Genomic DNA, 21,079 nt, shown 5'->3' with positions numbered 1-21,079 from the left:
CTTACATACCCAGTCGATCCCTATGCTCTGCAGGTGAGGGACTCCTGCAGATACCATCTTATCAGGAGGTCTGTTCCATACAACATAGGAAGCGGACCTTTAGTGTAGTGGCACCTACCCTTTGGAATTCCCTCCCCTTATTAAATAAATATTAAATATTAGACAGGTGCCATCTCTGTTATCTTTTTAGCACCTACCGAAGACCTTCCTCTTTCAACAATCCTCTTAATTAGAGGCCTTATCCCTGTCTGTGTTGAAATTGCCTTTTAAGGTGTTTTTAAAGCTTTTTTTTTTAAAGATGTTTTGTTCTACTATATTTTAAAGTCTGTTTTTAAGATATTTTGAGTGTTCTTGGTTGCTGCCCTGGGCTCCTATGGGGAGGAAGGGTGGGATATAAATTTAATAAGTAAATAAAATAATAAATAGAATAAATAATCTTTACCCCTTCAGTTAGGTCTGATAGATATCACTTCAGTCATTGCTGATATCACAAAGGTGCTGCATCCCAAGATGCTAGTCCTCCATAGTATTTCTTGGGATTTTTGGGGGGGGGGTTGTTTGCAGATAATAGACTATTATCATTCCCTCATCTAGGTAAAAGAAAGCAATTGCTTTTAAGTAGTTACCCCCACCAGTATCTTCTTGATAATATTACTGAGATAATATATGGGAAATGCTTTGAATACTTAATATGCTTTATAAAAGTTAAGTCGTCAATAATCACCTTCAGATGGTGAAATCTAGGAAAGTGAGACCTATGCAACTGTTGAAAAAGAAAAGAAGCCAGATTTGTACTGGAGCCCATTTACCTCTTTCTCAGTTGTAACTGAAAATCTGTAGGGGGTGAAACACTTAATTATTCTGAAGCATTCTGGGGCACTTTTTACCTCTCCAGAGGAGAGAAGGAGGTGAGTGCTGAAATGAACATCTGCCTATAGCTTGCCATAAAGAAGCTGATCCAGCCATGACAAGGAATTTGATCTTCTGCTGCTCCTTTCATTTCAGGAAGAAGAAACATTGACAGGTAAAGCTGTTTAAGCACAAGGAAAGATGCAGGAAACGGAGGGTGGAAGCAGGGGATAAGAGACAGAATGCTGGAGGCTCAGGAAATTTAGAATCAGATATTTTGGGTGTGATTTGTGACTACTTAATCAGAATTTTCTTGCTGAAGTTCTGTGGTAAATTGAAGTTCTGTGGAAACTTGCAGTTCTGTAAGTTCATCTTGCTTGGGTTAGGGCATCATTCACATGAGGGTTTCTGTGGTGACAGGATCTTCGGGATCACTGCAATGGATAGACATCAGCTGATCCTGAACAAGGAGAAGGCCAAGGCTCGCTTCTATGGTCATGGCAAGCTTTGGTGGTGCTTGCTGCTTCTGAATGTCCCTGATGCCTTCACCTTACTCACACTTTGCGTTGGGACTGGTGCCTCAAATATACTTTTTGTGGACTGCTGACGTCAAAGAATATAAATACCATGTGGTTTCAGAAGACAAGTCAAACTTGTCTGTGTATGTGAAACATTTAAACTAAAATTAGATTAAACCAAATTTGGGAAATCTTTGTTCCGACTTAAGTTGTTTTAATTTCCAGGACGATTGAAATATATTATACTGTGTAAATCACTTGTGCTCTGGTACATTATACCTCCCACTGCCCCCTGGCAGCTTCATCAAAGTTATGGGGACTTCTTAAAAAAAAGAGAGAAGTTGCTCACATGAGTAGTCTATAATTTTGCATGAGTGTGTGGCTCCCATATTACATTGCCCTGGTTGTGGTCTCCCCAGGACCATCTAGCCGCCCTCTCTTGGAAGCAGGATGCCTGGCCAGATAGACCCTTGTTCAGTTCAAACAGAGCTCTTTACAAGTTGCTTGACCCATCACATGAGCTGTTTTTCCTTCAAGTTATCACCAGTGTATCATTGGAACAGATTTTTGTTTCCCCTTTGCTCTCTGGCATCTCTTTCTCTCTGTTGCACTACTTGTTGATAGGGCCAAACAAACTGTTTCATCCTGTCCATTCAGTGCAAGGAAAGGCTCCCATTTTGCAGCAGCTAACCATAGACAAATCACATTGATTTCATTGGGAATATACTTGTGCTTATCTGTCACAGTGTCAGCAGAAGCTATGAATGGGCAGGTACAAGCATGTTAAGAAGCCAGATTTTAAATTATTTCCCATTAGGAGACAAGTCAGTGGTATTTTGTGGCAGCTTAATTGGCCTATTTAGAATAAACATAATGTGTTTCCTCTTTTCCCCTGAATGTTATACCCTTACTCTTGGACATTAAAGGCTGATTGGATGGGCAATCAGAACACTTCCAGCATCAAACAGCCCAAATGATAAGGTGTGTTGCTTTCAAATTATCTCTTGCACATTTCCAAAAAATAGGCAACAACTGGGGGAGAGGTCCTAATTCATACAATTATTCTAACCAAGCTACTCACCACATGTCTTAATGTGGTTGTGTATTTCCTCTGATAACAACATCAGGTGTTTTTGTTCATTGCCTAGTGATTGCTGTAATCTAACTTCATCAGGGTGTATTAAGAGATTGAGGTGGGATGGTTCAAGGTGATTTAGAGGTGTTCCTGGCTATTGTATATCAATTATTTTATCTGCTCTGAGTGTAGGACTATATAGCTGCAGTTTTCTCTGTTGTCACCAGAGAATATAAAAAGAGCCCTAACGGATCTGACCAAAGACCTGTCTGGCATACCATTCTGTTCCCAAAGTGGCCAACCAGATGCCAATGGGCAGCCCACAAGCAGGGCATGAGTGAAATAGGAACTGGCATTCAGAGGCACACTGCCTTTGCTCCTGGAGGGGGCGGGGAAGACATTATGATTAGTAGCAGAGAGTGTTGCCACCTGTTGCTCATCATCTGGGTCTTCTTCCTCCAGTGTAGTAATATCACACTGTTACTCCATTTGGCTATATGATAACATCATGAAAATAATTCATTTGTGAGAGTAAGAAGCATTGCCATTACTAATAGGTGAACATTTGTCCCTGTTTGCAGTCCCTCTCCCACTGCCAAAATGTGTGTGTGTGTGTCTTTTGAGAAAGTGTTTATTTCTGCATGCACATTTTCCTATGTTATAACTGCCAGATGGGAAGTTTCCAAATTGAAATGTATTTTTTTTCTGCAGTGTGGTGCAGCAATACTGAATGTGAAGAGAAGAGTGAAATGTTGATATATAGCAAGTTGGCATGTTTGTGAGAGATGTGTCAGCCGAGATGTTATTATTCAGGGTTCCTTTGTATCTATGTTTGTCACTGTTGTTCTGCAAAAGGCCTTCATTATTTTCCTCTCTTACTTTCAGATGCCTATGGGGAAAGGCAATTGCAGACCATGAGTAGTCCACAGACAACAGTTATTATGTTAAATCTATCAAAAAGTGCATATATATATATATGGAGTGAGAAAGGGAGAGGAGCCAAGGCAATTGGCATTAGAGCAGACCAACAGCTAGCTCTCCCCCCTTGTCCTTTCACATTCTGGAGGATGTCTTTCTTTACTGTTGTCATGCAGCTGCAGGAAGATCTTCAGCCTTGTTTGCTGAAAAAGGGCTGGAATGAACTAAAGGCAACCAAGTTGCCCATCAAGTCCTCTGCTATGAAGCCAGCAGACTCGAGCTCTACAGTCCCATAAAGGGAGGGGGGAATCTATAAGGTACAAGTGTGTCACAGGCTGGTACCTGTCAGAACATTTTGCTTAGGACAGGTACAAGCCAAGCCGTGCTTTACAGAGGAAGTCAACTTTTCTCTTGTTTCTTCATCTCCCTTGTTCCAGTCATTATTGCTAGCCAAAGAATTCTGAGAGGAAATTGCTTCTTAACCCTAAAATTTGACAGACTTCCAGGATATAAAGACCTGCATTATACTTGAAACATATTAATGGCACTGCCAGGCAGGTAGTATCAATGGATCCCAGCCTTAACTTACTGCTGCCCTGGAATATGGGTGGGGGAGACTAAGCTCCCTTGCTGGGCCAGTTGCCCCTAACTTGTTCCCCAGTTGTCCCAAATCTGTTTACATAAGAACATAAGAAGAGCCTGCTGTTCTCACAGTGGCCAACCAGGTGCCTGGGGGAAGCCCGCAAGCAGGACCCGAGTGCAAGAACACTCTCCCCTCCTGAGGCTTCCGGCAACTAGTTTTCAGAAGCATGCTGCCTCTGACTAGGGTGGCAGAGCACAGCCATCCTGGCTAGTAGCCATTGATAGCCCTGTCCTCCATGAATTTCTTGCTCTTCTCTTACTTTGAAGTCCTTCTGAACTACCCAGACAGCATTCTAGTTGACAACCTGCCCAACAAGTTTATAGAAGTTGAGGCAGACACATTCTTCATCTTTTTTTTTTTTGGTATGCTAAATACTGGTTAAAAGTAGTGAAGAGAATAAATGTGTTTGCACCAATTAAAGCAATTTGATTCCATAAACTTGGAGAGCTTTCTTTAATATGATTAAAATCACATTGGCATGCAGTCAAGTATTTTACTCTTTAATGTTAAACAATATGACATGCAAATCTGGCAGCAGGCTGACACATCAAATGTTGTATGCAGGAATAAAAGGTAAGCTAAATTAAACTATTTCTGAAGTTATGGGCAAGTAAAGTACCTCCAATTTTACTTTCTTCTTTCTGTTCAGTTTTTAAGAATAGGGCTTAATCTTACTGGTGTAATATTTGTTATGTAAATTTGTATAGTTATTAACAGAGATCGTCAACGGTCTGAAATGCGTGTGTGCCAGTGTGTGCATTTACCTAAATGGCAGGCTTTTACCCTTCATTAGGATTACTGAGACTTAAGACTTGGTAAAATAAGAAAAGCTACTTTATTTATAGAAATACATAGTAGATAGGAAAGGCATACCTAGTTCTAACTAAGTTGGAGGCGCAAAGCCCAGATGTGGGCATTGCCCTCATAGCTCAGGAGAGAGAACAATGACAAAGGTGTCTCCTTTCTCTCAGACAATCAAGGAAGAGAAGAAGGAAAGGGCGGAAGGAGGAGGGGCAGATAAGTTTCCCTAAACATATCACTCTGCAACGGAAGGAAGTCAGTCAGAGCATCACAGGTAAAGGTAGTCAAGTCTAGCCATCTGGAGGACCCTAACTCTATCTCCCTTCTGGAACATAAACAAAAGAACAAAACAGGAGTTGCTCTTGCCTCACTTCCAACAATATTTACCTTTAAGGACAGAATAATTCCTCTGCATATAAAGCTTGTTAAGTATGTTCTGACAAGAGTTTTCTTTGGAATTTCTGTTTATCTAAATAATATAAGAAGAGCCTGCTGGATCAGGCCAATGGCCCATCTAGTTGATTTTAATAAATTCAGAATAATAGCAAGCATGGCAAGCAGCCCTAATGAGAAAAGGAGTCCAAAATGGGTGGGATGAATTTCTTAAGTAGACTCCCTATGGCATGGGATTGAAACCCAAGTATGCTGAGAAGATCCACAGACCCTGGGGGAAGGATTAGAGATGTGACGGAAGGGTTGCCATCGCTCATAAAGCCCACTGACAGATATTCCTTTCTTCTCATCCATGAGGAAACAAATGATACTGCCAAGCGGAGCTACGAAGAAATCACATAAGACTTTGAAGCTCTGGGAAGGAAACTCAAGGACTTTGGGGCCCTGATAGTTTTCTCATCCATCCTTCCGGTACTTAGAAGATTAATGGAAAGGGAAAGACAAATACTCTGGGTGCATGCCTGGCTACAAAGGTAGTGCTGACGCGAAAGATTTGGATTCTAGGATCATGGGCTACGCTTCCTGGAAGATGGGCTGCTGGGAAGTGATGGGTTGCACCTCCCAAGGACTGGGAAGAATCTGTTTGGCCACAACAAGGAGAAATTCATCAGGAGAGCTTTAAACTGAATCCTAAGGAGGAGGGAGACGTAAACCTGGCAGTAACAACTAACAAAGGCTTCTGCACAGTAAGAGGAACTGAGGGAACAGCTCTAATGGGGCCCAGTAATAGTCTTTATAAAAATGTAGGAAGGAAACCAGGCTATAAATCACATGATCTTTGATGTCTGTATACTAATGCCCAGAGTATGGGAAACAGACATGACAAACTTGAACTCTTAATACAGGAGAGTAAATATGACTTGACAGGTATAACTGAAACTTGGTAGGATGACTCCCAGAACTGGAACACAGTGATGGAAGGATATAACTTGTTCCAAAAAGAACAGAATGAAAAGAAAGGGAGGTGGAGTTGTGCTATATGTTAAAATATATATCCCTGGAGAGAAATACAGGAGGGAGAACTTGGTAGCTCCACTTAGAGTATCTGGATTAAAATAAATGGGACAAGGAATAAAAGGAACATGGTAGTTGGAGTCTATTACTGACTCCCCAATCAAGGAAAAGACAAGGGTGAAACTTTTGCAAAGCAAATTGCCAATGTTTCGAGGAGGCATGATGTATTAGTAATGGGGAACTTCAGTGGAAAGTGGAGGAAGCAACTAGAGGATCAGCTATCCTGGACTTGATTCTAACCAACAGAGATGACTTGGTATATGAAGTGGCAGTAACGGGAACTCTGTGGGATGCTGAGTTCTTTATTTTAAAGGAAGCAAAAGCTGAAAGTAGCCACACACATACCCTGGACTTCAGGAAAGTTGATTTTAATAAACTCAGAGCAATGGTAAGTAAAGTTCCATGGATAGCAACCCTAATAAGGAAGGGAGTCCAAGATGGGTGGGAGTTTCTAAAAAAAGGAATTCTAAACTCACAATGGCAAATAATTCCAGTAAGGAAAAAAGGTGGAAGACAGCAGAAGAAGCCAATGTGACTACACAAACAGCTTAGAGAGGACCTGAAAACAAAAGGACACATGTAGGAATTGGAAGGAAGGCCAGGCCACAAAAGAATTGTAGGGATGGGGTCAGGAAGGCTAAAGCTGAGAATGAGCTGAAGTTAGTGAAAGATCCTAAAAGCAAAAAAAAAAAAAGCTTTCTTCAGGTACATCCATAGTAAAAGACAGAGAAAAGAAATGGTGGTACAGCTACTCAGTGAGGATGGCAAAATGATAACGGATGACAAAGAAAAGGCAGACGTACTGAATTCTTACTTTGGCTCTGTCTTCCCCCAAAAGAGGATCTATAACCCTCCTGGGAAATGTGAAATTGAAGGGGCAGGATTGCATCTTGAGATTGATAGACAAATGGTCAAGGAATACCTAATCATTTTAAACAAGTTCAAATCTGCAGGGCCTGATGGACTGCATCCTAGAGTATTGAAGGAACTTGCTGAAGAACTCTCAGAATCACTGTCTATTATCTTTGTGAAATCGTGGAGGATGGGTGAAGTGTTGGGTGACTGGAGAAGGTCTAATTTTGTGCCTGACTTTAAAAAGGCAAAAAGGAGGAACCTGGGAACCACAGACCAGTCAGCCTAACATCAATCCCTGGGAATATTATGGAGAAGATTATAAAGTGGATGAACTGTAAGCACCATGAAAACAATGCAGTGATTCTAGAAGCCAACATGGATTTATCAAGAACAAATCCTGCCAGACTAATCTTACCTCATTGTTTTATCAGGTAACTTCACTGGTAGACTATGGGAATGCTGTGGACATAATATATTGCAACTTCAGCAAAGCTTTTGACAAAATGTCTCATGCTATTCTGATTAACAAGTTAGGTAAATGTAGGCTGGATGGAAACACTATCGAGTGGATCCACAGTTGGCTACAGAATCTTATTCAAAGAGTGCTTATCAATGGTTCTTTCTCAAACTGGGGGGAAGTAACGAGTGGGGTACTGCAGGGCTCAGTCCTGGGCCCAGTGCTCTTCAAGATTTTTATTAATGACTTGAATGAGGAGGTGCAGGGAATGCTTATCAGATTTGCAGATGATACAAAATTGGGAGGGATAGCTAATACCTTGGAAGACAAAGAAAATTCAAAGTGAACTTGATAGACTGGAGCATTGGACTGAAAACAACATAATGAAGTTTAACAGGGATATGTGCAAAGTTCTACACCTAGGAAAAAGAAACCAAATGCACAGTTATAAGATGGGGGATACTTGGCTCAGCAATACTACATGTGAGAAGGATCTTGGGATTGTCATTTATCACAAGCTAAATAGGAGCCAACAGTGTGGTGTGATTGTAAAAACAGCAAATGCTTTTTAGGCTGCATTAGCAGAAGTATAGTTTTCAAATCACGTGAAGTATTGATTTCCCACTATTTGGCAGTGGTTAGGCCTCATCTTGAGTACTGTCACCACACTTTAAGAAGGATACAGAAAAACTGGAATGGGTTCAGATGAGGGCAACGAGGATGATCAGAGGACTGGAAATAAAGCCGTATAAGGAGAGACTGAAAGAACTGGGCATGTTTAGCCTTGATAAGAGAAGACTGAGGAGAGATATGATAGCACTAGTCAGGTACTTGAAAGGTTGTCATACAGAGGAGGGCCAGGATCTCGATTATCCCAGAGTGCAGGACACAGAATAATGGGTTCAAGTTACAGGAAGGCAGATTTCAACTGAACATCAGGAAAAACCTTTTAGTTGTTAGAGCAGTACGACAGTGGAACCAATGACCTAGGGAGGTGGTGGGCTCTCCAGCACTGGAGGCCTTCAAGAGGCAGCTGGGCAGCTACCTGTCGGGTATGCTTTAATTTGGATTCCTGCATTGAAGAGGGGGTTGGACTCGATGGCCTTATAGGCCCCTTCCAACTCTACGAGGGTATGATTCTAGGATTTATTTATTTATTTATTGCATTTGTATACTGCCCCATAGCCGAAGCTCTCTGGGCGGTTTACAACAATTAAAAACATTAAAAACAAATATATACAGTTAAAATCACATCTTTAAAAAGCAATTTAAAAACACATGCTAAAATGCCTGGGATAAGAGGAAAGTCTTGACCTGGCGCCAGAAAGATAACAGTGTTGGCGCCAGGTGCACATCATCAACAAGATCATTCCATAGTTTGGGGGCCACCTCTGAGAAGGCCCTCTCCCTTGTAGCCAGACTCCCAGCTTCCCTCAGAGTAGGCACCTGGAGGAGGGCCTTGGATGGTGAGCGTAGTGTACAGGTGGGTTCTTGTGCAAAGCGTTAGGTATTGTGGTCCTAAGCCGTGTAAGGCTTTATAGGTTAAAACCAGCACCTTGAATCGAGCTCAGAAACATACAGGCAGCCAATGCAAGCAGGCAAGAATCGGTTTTATATGTTTGAACTGTCTGGTCCCTGTTACCAATCTGGCCACTGCATTTTGCACAAGCTGCAGTTTCCGAACTGTCTTCAAAGGCAGCGCCACATAGAGCGTATTGCAGTAATCTAACTTGGAGGTTACCAGAGCATGGACAAATGAAGCCAGGTTATCCCTGTCCAGATAGGGGTGTAGCTGGTCCACCAACCGAAGCTGGTAGAAGGCACTCCATGCCACCAAGGCTACTTGAGCCTCAAGTGACAGAGATGGTTCTAGGAGAACCCCAAGCTACGAACCTGCTCCTTCAGGGGTAGTGCAACCCCATCCAGGACGGGTTGGACATCCACCATCCGCTCAGAAGAACCACCCACTAGCAGCTTCTCAGTCTTGTCTGGATTGAGCCTCAGTTTATTAGCCCTCATCCAGTCCATTGTCGCAGCCAGGCACTGTTCAGCACATTGACAGCCTCACCTGAAGAAAATGAAAAGGAGAAATAGAGCTGCGTGTCATCAGCATACTGATGGCAACACACTCCAAAGCTCCGGATGACCATACCCAACAGTTTCATGCAGATGTTGAACACCATGGGGAACAGAACTGACCCCTGCGGAACCCGATATTGGAGAGTCCAGGGTGCCGAGCAATGTTCCCCAAGCACCACCTTCTGGAGCTGACCTGCCAAGTAGGAGCGGAACCAATGTCATGCAGTCCCTCCCACTCCCAACTCCGGCAGTCTTCCCAGAAGGTTACCATGGTCAATGGTATTGAAAGTCGCTGAGAGATCAAGGAGAAACAACAGAGTCACACTCCCCCTGTCTCTCTCCCGACAAAGGTCATCATACCAACACTGTTTCCATGCCAAAACCAGGCCTAAAACCCATCTGAAATGGATCCAGAAAATCTGTCTCATCCAAGAGTGTCTGGAGCTGGCCCACCACCACTTGTTCAAGGACCTTGCCCAGGAATGGAACATTTGCCACCAGCCTATAATTATTAAGATTTTCTGGGTCCAGGAAGGGTCTCTTCAGGAGTGGTCTCACTACTGCCTCTTTCAGGCAGCCAGAGACCACCCCATCTTGCAGAGAGGGATTAATCACTTCCCTGGCCCAGCCGGCTGTTCCATCCCTGCTAGCTTTTATTAGCCAAGAAGGGCAAGGATCCAGCACAGAAATGGTTGCACCTACCTGTCCAAGCACCTTGTCTACGTTCTCAAGGTGTACCAACAAACTCATCCAAGAAATCGGGACAAGGCTGTGCTCTGGATACCTCACTTGATTCACTTGCTATACCAGTGGAGTCTAAGTCCTGGTGGATGCTAAAGATTTTATCCTGGAAGTGCATAGCAAATTCATTACAGCAGGCCTCAGATGGTTCTACCATGTCCTTGGAGCCAGTGTGTAATAGCCCCTGGACAATTCTGAAGAGCTCCGCTGGGTGGCAGATTGATGATTTGATAGTGGCAGCAAAATACTATATTTTTTTGCTGCCCTCACTGCCCCTAAATACAGCTTACCATAGGCACTTACCAGTGTGTAATTGCATCCACCAGGAGTTCGTCTCCATCTGCACTCAAGCCGTCTCCTATTGCAGCCTGATATCTCATATTAGGATATTGTAGAATCGAGCTTTTGTCAACTTTTAGAGGCTGGAATGTCTCTATAGAACGCCAATCTTGCACCTTTGCAGTTCTTCCTTGTATTACTCAAATGACGGGAACTGTATAAGTGGAAATCTTTCACTTGCATTAGTCGGTATCTTCAGCCAATAGATGTGACTTTGTTTCCCTTACATTGCACCGTGTCATATGCAACTTGTTCTTTTGTGAGGTGTTAAAAGATGGTGACATATAGGGTTGCCAGGTCCATGGCCTGAGACTGATCTTGTATCTTTAGAAGAAGAGAAAGTCAGCCAAGTGCAGGTGTTCTTGCAACACTGTAATGGGAAAAACCACAAGGTGGAATTTTCCCTTCCCTCTGCACAACTTTTAAAGACACAGAAGACCAAGTTGTGGAGGAGGAAGGGAGAATTCCACCTTGTGGGTTTTCCTATTACAGAGTTGCAAGAACACCTGCACTTGGCTGACTTTCTCTTCTCCTAAAGATACAGGATCAGTCTCAGGCCATGAACCTGGCAACCGTAGACATTTGCTTGAGAGGTAATATCCTTTACCTATAAAGGTCTCTATGGCTTGGAGCCAACGACTTTAAATTTTATGGGGACACTTTTTCCTTTTGTGATCTTTCATGTTCTGTGGGATTAACGAATGAGGCCCTGTTCCATATGCATGCATGTTTTTTAAAAAAATTAAAATATTTATGAAGAGAGTTTCCAGGGCAGTTTACAGAAAAAAGATAAAATGCAGAAATACAAATAACATGTTAAAAGGGCAAAATACATTTAAAAAACTGTTTTTACTACCTATGCATTTTAGTGCTTATGGCTAGAGGTTTCATTTGTTTATGGAGACCAAATAAAAATTAAGGCTAATATTGTAACATGTAATCTGTCACATTCAGTTTTGTTATTTTTTTCCTCCTCCAAATGGTGCAATGACATTATTGAAAGGTGTCAAGAGAGAAGTATAATTAAACAAAAATGCTAGGACACTCTATTATCACCTCTCCTCTTTGCAGGATCACCTCCTTTTTGCTTGGCATATTCAGTACATGTGCATATGTGGAGGGAAGAGAGATTCCTTCCCCCTTTTAATTATATTTTAGGAGCTGTGAACTTGTTTGCAGAAATAGCCATGATAGAAGCTGAATCACTGAGCTTATTGGGAGTGTTGACAGCTTATATTGAAAATCCTTGATGTTTGTTTGAGAAGTTTATCTACACACCGATTCTGAATCAGTTAATTTGGAAGTTGCCGTTATTCCAAAGGAACTTATTTTGAAGTAAGTGCTAACTTGTATTATTATTTTGCTCTTGTGATGAAATTGTGTCAACCAGTTCCCTGCTCTACTTCCATCTAGCCAAGTCCTTTTGCTTGTATTTTCTCTGACTTGGGCTGGTACAGATGTAACACCATGGTTTCCATAATCATGGTTAAAAGTTTGGGAGTGGGCTACAGAAATATGTTCTTTCTCTTTCTCACATGTAGTCCCTGCCTCCTTCTCTCAGTGGTGTTAGCATTAACCAAATTGTTGGAGGCTAACTAGGGTTTCTCTTAGTCTGGGTTTGCAAATGTGTTTACATTCCTGCTTAGTATTAACTATGCCATCCAGGAAGGGTGAAGGGGCATGGAGTGTCAGATTAAGATTCTTAAATAGGAGGTAGATTGCAAGGAATCTTTTGTTGTTTCCAGTAAATTGGAAGAACAATTTGCAAATATTTGTGAAATCAGTTAAACCTACTGGGTGGTATTTAATGCTGGTCCTACTCAAAATAGACCCATTAAAGTTAATAGACATATTTTAGGATTTAGCTGAATACAACCCATTGGGTAATATCCAACTAAATCATACTCAGAGTAGACCCATTAAAATAAATGGATTTAAGTAACTTAATCCCATTTATTTTAATAGGTCTGCTTGGAATATGACTAACATTAGATACCATCGTTTGTTCATAATGTTCTCAAATAATAGAAGCTACCTTATACTGAGTCAGACCATTGGTCCATCTAGCTTAGTAATGTCAACACTGACTGGTAGTGGCTCTCCAGGGCTTCAGGCAAGAGGTTTTCTCAGCCCCACCTGGAACCTTCTGAATGTAAAACAAAGCTGTCACCACTATACCCGCACCTTTTCAGGATATCTAGTGACTGTTTCAAGATCCTCCTAAGTGACACACCAAATGTATGTTCCCTGTTGGCCAGCAGAAGCAATAGAGCCAATCCACTTTTACCAACTTAAAAAGAATAGGGTGAAGAATCTTTGTGTGTACTACTTAGGACTGACACCTCCATGACATGTTTAAGAATTGGTAGAAGTCATTAAATATATGTTACTTCCCAGAGCCTGCAGTCTATTTTACTACTTTTCATTATACTTTATCAAATACTTTGTTTTTGAGCTCTTTAAATTTTTCTTTGAAATATAGATAGAATCACTTGTCCTGAAATTGCTATCTTGCTCTCTGTAATCAAGACCTTGTCTGTCATGCTTGCTCACTGCAAAGTTTTATTAACCCTGGAGTGAATTTAGTGTTTAGCTCTGGCTGTGGTCTACCTGACATGCTGCATATAACAGAAATGAAAACTGCTTGATATATGGTTGGAAGGTAATAGACTTCTCTCACCCAGACTGATAAGTCATTACTAGCACTTGCATTCAATAAATCAGAATTTGTTCTTAGACTACAGTCTTGAGTGGGCGGTGCAAGGAGAGTTCATCTTGTTTCTTTTAATACTTGTCAGTCTTGCATTATCATATGTAAGATATGGAGGGGGGTAAGAATTATTGGGATTTTGGTAGCAAAGTAAAGAATGGAATGAGAAATTTTGACTTTGTATCCTGGCCTGTTGTACTCTCACATTTCCTCCTCTTTTTAAGTTCATATATGGTGTATTGTTAAAATTTGGCAAAATTGCATTCTTTAAATGGCTAACATCTGACCCTTCAGATGTTCCTGGACTACAGCTCCCTGACTATTGGTCATGGTGAGAATATTGGGTGTTGGAGGCCAGCCACATTTGGTGGGTCACAGGTTAACCACCCCTACTTTAAAGGGAAATAAAATAAAATAAAATTATATTCTAGCAATCATGGATGCTGAGGAGGCATAAGGGAGTACAAATTTGCATCTTTTTGCCTCTATAAGCACATAATAGCGCCATAAACCGATATGCCTGTCATTGGTTGTAAGCTGTTGAAATTGGCTTACAGTTTGCATGCAAAATACTTCCACAGGCCTGTCCCATTTGGTTCATACAGGACATTGCTTTGACAGAAGGTACTATGCCAAGGCTGCACCTCTTTGAGTTCTTCTGGCTCACAACTGGTGGAGTGGGGCTTGGATAGTAACTGGAGTGGCTTGAGTGTTGCAAGGACTTAGTTAATTTCCAGTTCTTGTGAAGCAACCAGTGTCTGCTCTCCCTGTAAGGTGCCCCATGTTCCTGCAGACCTTGTCTCAACTTGTCTCAACCTGCTATTTTATTTTGCTTTTTCCACCCCATTCTGGGTGGTTCTGTAGTTCTTCCATGTTACATGGTTAATTGTGGTAGTAATGAAAACCATTGGAGAGATCAGGCAAAGACATTTCATCCACCTTACATTTGCTTATGTAAAGTTGTTTAAATGCATGCTAAATTAAAACTGTTGAGTGCTAGCATTGAGGCAGGCCTAAACAATGGGCAGCTGGGGGGTGGATAACAGGTCCATTTCAAACAAAGCCAGGTGGCAACTCTATACATGGTGAGTTTTGCAAATTTCCTTGATTAAAATCTATGGAAGATTGTAAGGAATTGCAGATGAATTTCTCCTAATTCATTGGCTAGCTGTGACATACCTCCACAGGGAATTTGTTTCCATATTTCTGATGTCAGTTGAATAAATCTGGGCTTGCTGCAGCAAGTGTATCTGTGCACCCACAAAGGGGGTACTAAGAAAAAAACAAGCACGACAATATGGAAGAGCTCAAACAGTAATGATAATCCATGGACAGAAAGCCAAACTGGCAGAACAAATAAAAAATAGATCTGAGTTTTAGAAAAAGGTGACGGAAGTTGCATTGGCTGCTGCTGAATCACATTGGATACAAGTTGTTAAGCCGTATCTGATTTTGCTAGCAAACAAGGACCAACTTCTCTCCCAACTGCTGAATGGCAGCCTCCAAGTTAGTTGCCTATTACCAGATCATTGGTCCATCTAGTCTAGTATTGTTTACTCTGACTGGCCGTGGGCTCTCAGGGGTCTCCGGACAAAGATCTTTTCCAGCCCTGCTAAGCTTTTTGAAAAAAGGCCAACAACTGAACTGCACGCAACACATGCACTCTTCCAAGGAGTAAAAAAACAAAAACATCAAAACTAGAGCCATCCCATAAATTAAAAACAAGGAGGAGGAGATTTAATAATAACAGTTTTGCTCTCCAGCTTCAATCTTCAGAATGTTTTCCTCCCACCATTACTGTGTACATATTTTATTTACTCTAAAATGTATGTCCTGCCAGACATGCCAAAATTTTCTGGAAAACAATGTAGTGTTATATGCACCCTACAGCCAAATGTTGTCAGTTATCTGGTTGCTGCATTCTGGACCAAGTACAGCTGCATACAGTGAAAGAAACAGAAATCAGGATCTTCTCTCTCAAGTGAAAAGGCTACTGATATTACAACAGTAACTTCAACTTCTGTGATGTCATCTTACACAGATTATTATTGTTTGAGTCATTCAGTTTCATGTCCATTGCTACTGCTCCTCTCAGGTGCTCTACCCTTTTGGAACAGACTGGTGAGTCTGTCAGAATGGTTTGTCTAAGCTTATTGCTGTATGTTCTCCTTTGCTGTTTAGCCTGTGGTCTGTGGGCTTCAGGGGGTCCATGAACCAGGTGCAAAAAATTAAAAAAATCAATGTCCAGTGCAATAAAATAAAATGAATTTATTTATGGGGGTCCACAGCTTTAACCAGATTCTCAGAGCAGCCTTTCTCTGGATGTTGTTGAGCTACAACTCCCATCAGCCCCAGCCAGTATGGTCAGGAATGATGGCAATTGTAATCCAGCAACATCTGGGGAACCAAAGGCTGCTCTAGAGTGATGTATTTGTACAGTTTTTTCAGTAGCCAAAAGTATTGTTAATGGATAAACAACTGAATACGCTGTTATATTTTTCATGTTACTTTTGAAAAAGAAACAGGAGGAAAAGTCAATACATCAAGTGACAGATTTGTTCCTATTTTTCTAACAGATAATTGTATCCAGTCATTCATTCTTTCAGCACCCTTACTGCACACGTCTCATTCAAGAACATACCCCTCCCAAAAAAAACCCACCCACAGATCCCCATCCCAATAATTTATTTGCATTTGAACAATAGGGAGAGATGACAAAAGGAAATCAAGGGGCAAGGATGACAGAGAAGAGAATGAGGAGTGTGAGATGCAGTTCAGTTGGCTGGGCTTTCAAATCGGGGAAGGAAGGGAAAGAAAAATGGGAAAACATAGATTTTCTGAGAGGAAATTCCAGGTATGTGGTGGGGGGACCAAGGATGAAAGGACCGAGAGCTATATGGGGGTGCAAGGTACTTTTTGGTGACTGAAGATGGTAGAATTGGAGAAGGAAAGGTCACAGGATTTGATGTTATAAGAAATGAGAGATGAAAGACAGGGTGGGGCAGGAGCGTGGGCAGTTTTAAAAAGTCTGTGCTGCATATCGAAGATGGTAAGACTCATTTAGTTCTCCACTAATAAAATAAACCCAGTAGCACACCAAGTGATATTTTACATAATCCACATACAATGTCCATCTGTTTTTGATTTGTGTTTTTAAATGCAAAATCATAATTAAAAAAAAAACATTTGTAACACAACATTGCACATTTTATAGCCTGCAAACCTAGCATATCTCAGGGTGTAGACTAGATTCTGGATACCCATATTGCAACCACTTACATAACTAAATATATCATTGCTGTTCACACAACCATGTGTTTCAAAAGCTGTCAATTAGGATTAAACTTCTGTAGAAATGGCCTAAGATAAAGTCATTTCACTTACAACAGCAAGTTTTCAGTTCCTTCTCTGATATGCTGTTCCAAGTGCTTATAACCAAACTCCCTTAGAATCTAATTTAAAGAACAATTAGTGAAATGTATTCAAAGCAAATTAAGTTGATCCACCCCAGTTTGTTAATACCATTCAACTGTAGCTAACTGTCATCTAAAGGTTGCCCATAGATAACACTCTCCGTAGAATCAGCATTAACTTGTCATATCATATGTCTAGCACGGCAGTTAACCTAGCTGAATACTTAAATGCTGCTCCCTCTCCCTCTGACTGTTTGCTTGTCTATTCATGGAACACTATTTTATTATGAACAGCAGAATCAATTCGAGCAAAACTTTGCAGAAACAATTGGCTAAGTACCAACTTTGTATAGATTTGGCATTGACCTTGCTCTTCTCCATTCTGTGAAGATAACAGAGCAATTGTCTCTGTTTGACTTAGAATAATAAAGCTGCAGAAATCTGACAAAGCAACTTTATACATTTTTACAGAGTTCTGTGGGATTTGAGAGCTCTGTAATTCTTAATATACTTATGTATAAATATGTGGTCCTATGGTAAAACAGGGTTGCAAATACCTTATTCAAGCAGTCCCCCCCCCAAATAAAAACCTGGCATAGTTTTATGTTGTGGTAGTGCATTTCTATGGTAATAGTCTCTTGCTTTTACCTTTATTTTATGTTATTTATTTATTTGTAACATTTGTAACCCATCCTTCATCAACTGGTCCAAGGATAGAGCGCATACATAAAACAATATAACACCAGGTCTAAATGCACAACATTATAAAACATTTAAACCAATAATTAAAACAAAACAGAGCAAAACTTTTTAAAAATAAATAAATCGGTGAAAAGCAGGACATACCCCTCTCCCAAAGATCTTGGCAAATAGAGGTCTTTACCTACCAATGAAAATCACATATTGGTGCAAGGGCAGTTCATAGCCTAGTGGGCACCTCAGAGAAAGCCCCCTTAAGCACCACTGTCCCCTGAATGTTACCTTGCGATAGGGTCTCGTGTAGGGGTACCCCTGCTAATCTTAATACCCAAGCACAATCATACAGGAGGAGAAACTTCTTTTGATATTTGGGACCCAAGACATTATGTTAGGACAGCCTTTCCCAACTAGTGGGCCACCAGATGTTGTTGGACCACAGCTCCCATCAGCCTCAGCCAGCATTGCCAATGGTCAGGAAAGATGGGAATTATGGTCCGACAACATTTGGTGGCCCACTAGTTGGGAAAGGCTGTGTTAGGATGAGCTCCTTGAATTGGGCTCACCAGCAAATTAGCAACCAATGCAGGTCTTTTAGGACTGGTTTTATATGTATCCAGCTTGCGAACACCCAGGCTGCTGAATCAGCAACAGTTACAACCTCCAGACTATGTTCAAGGGCAGCCCCATATAGAACACATTGTGATAGTCCAATCTGGAAGTTACCAGAGCATGAGTTATTGTGGATAGGCTTTCTCTATCCAGGAAATAGGAACTCTTAGCGACTGAAGCCACTTGGGCTTTAAGTAACAAAGCTAGATCTCAGAACACCCTCAAGCTTTACACCTTTTCTTTCAAGGAGAGTGCAGCCTTGTCCAGATCAGGTCACTTCCCAAATTCCTGGACATGAGAACCAACCCCACAACACAACAGTATCTCTATCCTCTCTGGATTCCTTTTTAGTTTGTTGGCTGACATCCAGCTCAATACTGCACTGGGTAGTGGTCTAGCACCTGAACTTCATCTTCTGGAGTGAAAAAAATGAATTGGGGTTCATCAGCATATTGATGACATCTTATTGCACATCTTTGCTGGTATTTCCTGGTGGCTTAATATAGACATTAAACAGCATAAGGTACAAGTTTGAACCCTGTGGAACTCCAGTGGTCAGTTCTCACGGGGGCAAACAGTAGTCCCTCATTGCTACTCTGCAAATGACTCTAAAGATAGGAGTGACACCACTGCAGCACAGCACTGTGGAGCCACTCCAGGAGGATACCATGGTCAATGGTATCAAAAGCCACCGAAAGGTCAGGGAGAATCAACAGGGCTACATGCCACCTGCCTCTTTACTGACAAAGAAAATCAATCAGGGTGACCAAAGCTGCCGGTGGTTGCTCGGGCCAGATTTAAGGTTCTGACTTTAACCTTCAAGACCTTATTTGAAGCTGGCTCTCTTTACTTAAAGGAACGCCTCCATTCTCACCAGGGGCGCCGTCGAACATGATTGCCCATGAAAGGTTTACTCCTTATTCCCCCTACAAAAGCAGCTAGACTGGAGAGGACTAGGTCAAGAGCCTTCTCTGTAGTGGCTCCTTCGCTATGGAATGCCTTGCCAACTGATCTCCGCCAGGCCCCCTCCTTGCTGTGCTTTCGACGGGCCTTGAAGACTTGGCTCTTCAACCAGGCTGGGGAGGGGGTTTAGGTTGTTAGATTGCAGTTCTAGGGGTGGTTTTAATTTTTCTGCTTATGTTTTTTATGGAATGTATTTGTATTTTATTGTACGTCGCCCAGAGTGGCAGGATAACCCCTGACAGATGGGCGTCTAACAAATTTAATAAATGAATGAATGAAGATGAATTGATGTGGGACTAGATACAGGTCATCCATCAGGGTGATGAAAGCTGATTCAGTCCCATAACTAGGCCTGAGCCCAGACTGGAATAGATCAAGATAATCCATTTCATCCAAGAGTATTTGCAATTGCTAAACCACAACCCTATCAATCACCTTTCCTAAGAAGGGGGTGTTTGCAACCGGTCGGTAATTGTTGCAAATGAATGGGTCCAGGATAGTCTTTTTCAGGAGCAGTTGGATCACCGCCTCTTTCAGGGTGGCTGGAACCACTCCCTACTGCAATGATGTGTTGACCACACCCCAGACCCCCTCGGCCAAACCCTCTTGGCAAGCTTTAATAACCCAAGAAGGGCAAGGGTCGAGAGGACACGTTGCTGGCCACATCATCACAAGCACCTTGTCTATGTCATCAGGTCACATCAATGGAAACCATTCCCAAGAAGTTGCAGCAGACGTTACACTGGACACCTCATTGGGGACTACAGTGGATCAAGATTGCTATGGAGGCGAGCAACTTTACCCTCAAAGTATCTTGCAAACAATTCACAGTGGACCTCCGAAGGTTCTAAAACTCCATTTTTCAACAGACCCTTGAAAATACAGAAGAGCTCCACTGTGCGCCTACTTGAGGATGTGATGGTGGCAGAGAAGTGGGCCTTCTTTGCTGCCCTCACCGCCACACAGGGTTTTTTATGTTGTTATGTGCCTTCAGGTCGATTACGACTTACAGCGACCTGATGAATCAGTGACCTCCAATAGCATCTGTCATGAACTACCCTGTTCAGATCTTGTAAGTTCAGGTCTGTGGCTTCCTTTATGGAATCAATCCGTCTCTTGTTTGGCCTTCCTATTTTTCTACTCTCTTCTGTTTTTCCCAACATTATTATCTTTTGTAGTGAATCATGTCTTCTCATGATGTGTCCGAAGTATGATAACCTCAGTTTCATCATTTTAGCTTCTAGTGATAGTTCTGGTTTAATTTGTTCTAACACCCAATTATTTGTCTTTTTCGTGGTCCATGGTATGTGCACAGTTCTCCTCCAACACCACATTTCAAATGAGTTGATTTTTCTCTTATCTGCTTTTTTCACTGCCCAACTTTCACATCCACACATAGAGATCGGGAATACCATGGTCTGAATGATCCTGACTTTAGTGTTCAGTGATACATCTTTGCATTTGAGGACCTTTTCCAGTTCTCTCACAGCTGCCATCCCCAGTCCTAGCCTTCTTCTGATTTCTTGACTATTCTCTCCATTTTGATTGATGACTGTGCCAAGGTATTGATAATCCTTGACAAGATCTATGTCCTCATCGTCATCTTTAAAGTTACATAAATCTTCTGTTGTCATTACTTTAGTCTTTTTGACGTTCAGCTGTAGTCCTGCTTTTGTGCTTTCCTCTTGAACTTTCATCAGCATTCGTTTCAAATCATTCCTGGTTTCTGCTAGTAGTATGGTTTCGTCTGCATCTCTTAAGTTATTGATATTTCTCCCTCCAATTTTCACACTTCCTTCTTCTTGGTCCAATCCCACTTTCCATATGATATGTTCTGCATATAGATTAAACAAATAGGGTGATAAAATACACCTGTCTCACTCCCTTTCCGCACATCAGGACAATCAGATGCTGTGGCACCCCATTTCATTTACCGCGTTCCA

General features: G+C 41.7%; 1 protein-coding gene across 7 annotated transcripts in view; it reads left to right on the top strand.

The window, feature by feature from the left end:
- CTNNA2 (catenin alpha 2) overlaps positions 1-21,079 on the top strand; it is an 810,025-nt gene that overhangs the window by 328,445 nt on the left and 460,501 nt on the right. The window contains exon 1 of one of the 7 annotated variants that reach the window (XM_061583445.1): positions 11,910-12,077. The exons of the other annotated variants lie outside the window; for them this stretch is intronic. The gene's annotated coding sequence lies outside the window, so the exon portion shown is untranslated. Of the gene's footprint in view, positions 1-11,909; positions 12,078-21,079 lie in introns of those variants that run through there. 7 annotated transcript variants of the gene reach the window in all.

This window comes from Rhineura floridana, chromosome 9, assembly GCF_030035675.1.
Source record: "Rhineura floridana isolate rRhiFlo1 chromosome 9, rRhiFlo1.hap2, whole genome shotgun sequence".
Taxonomy (NCBI): domain Eukaryota; kingdom Metazoa; phylum Chordata; class Lepidosauria; order Squamata; family Rhineuridae; genus Rhineura; species Rhineura floridana.
The sequence above is the reverse complement of the archived record's forward strand: the minus strand, read 5'-3'. Positions and strand labels throughout refer to the sequence as shown.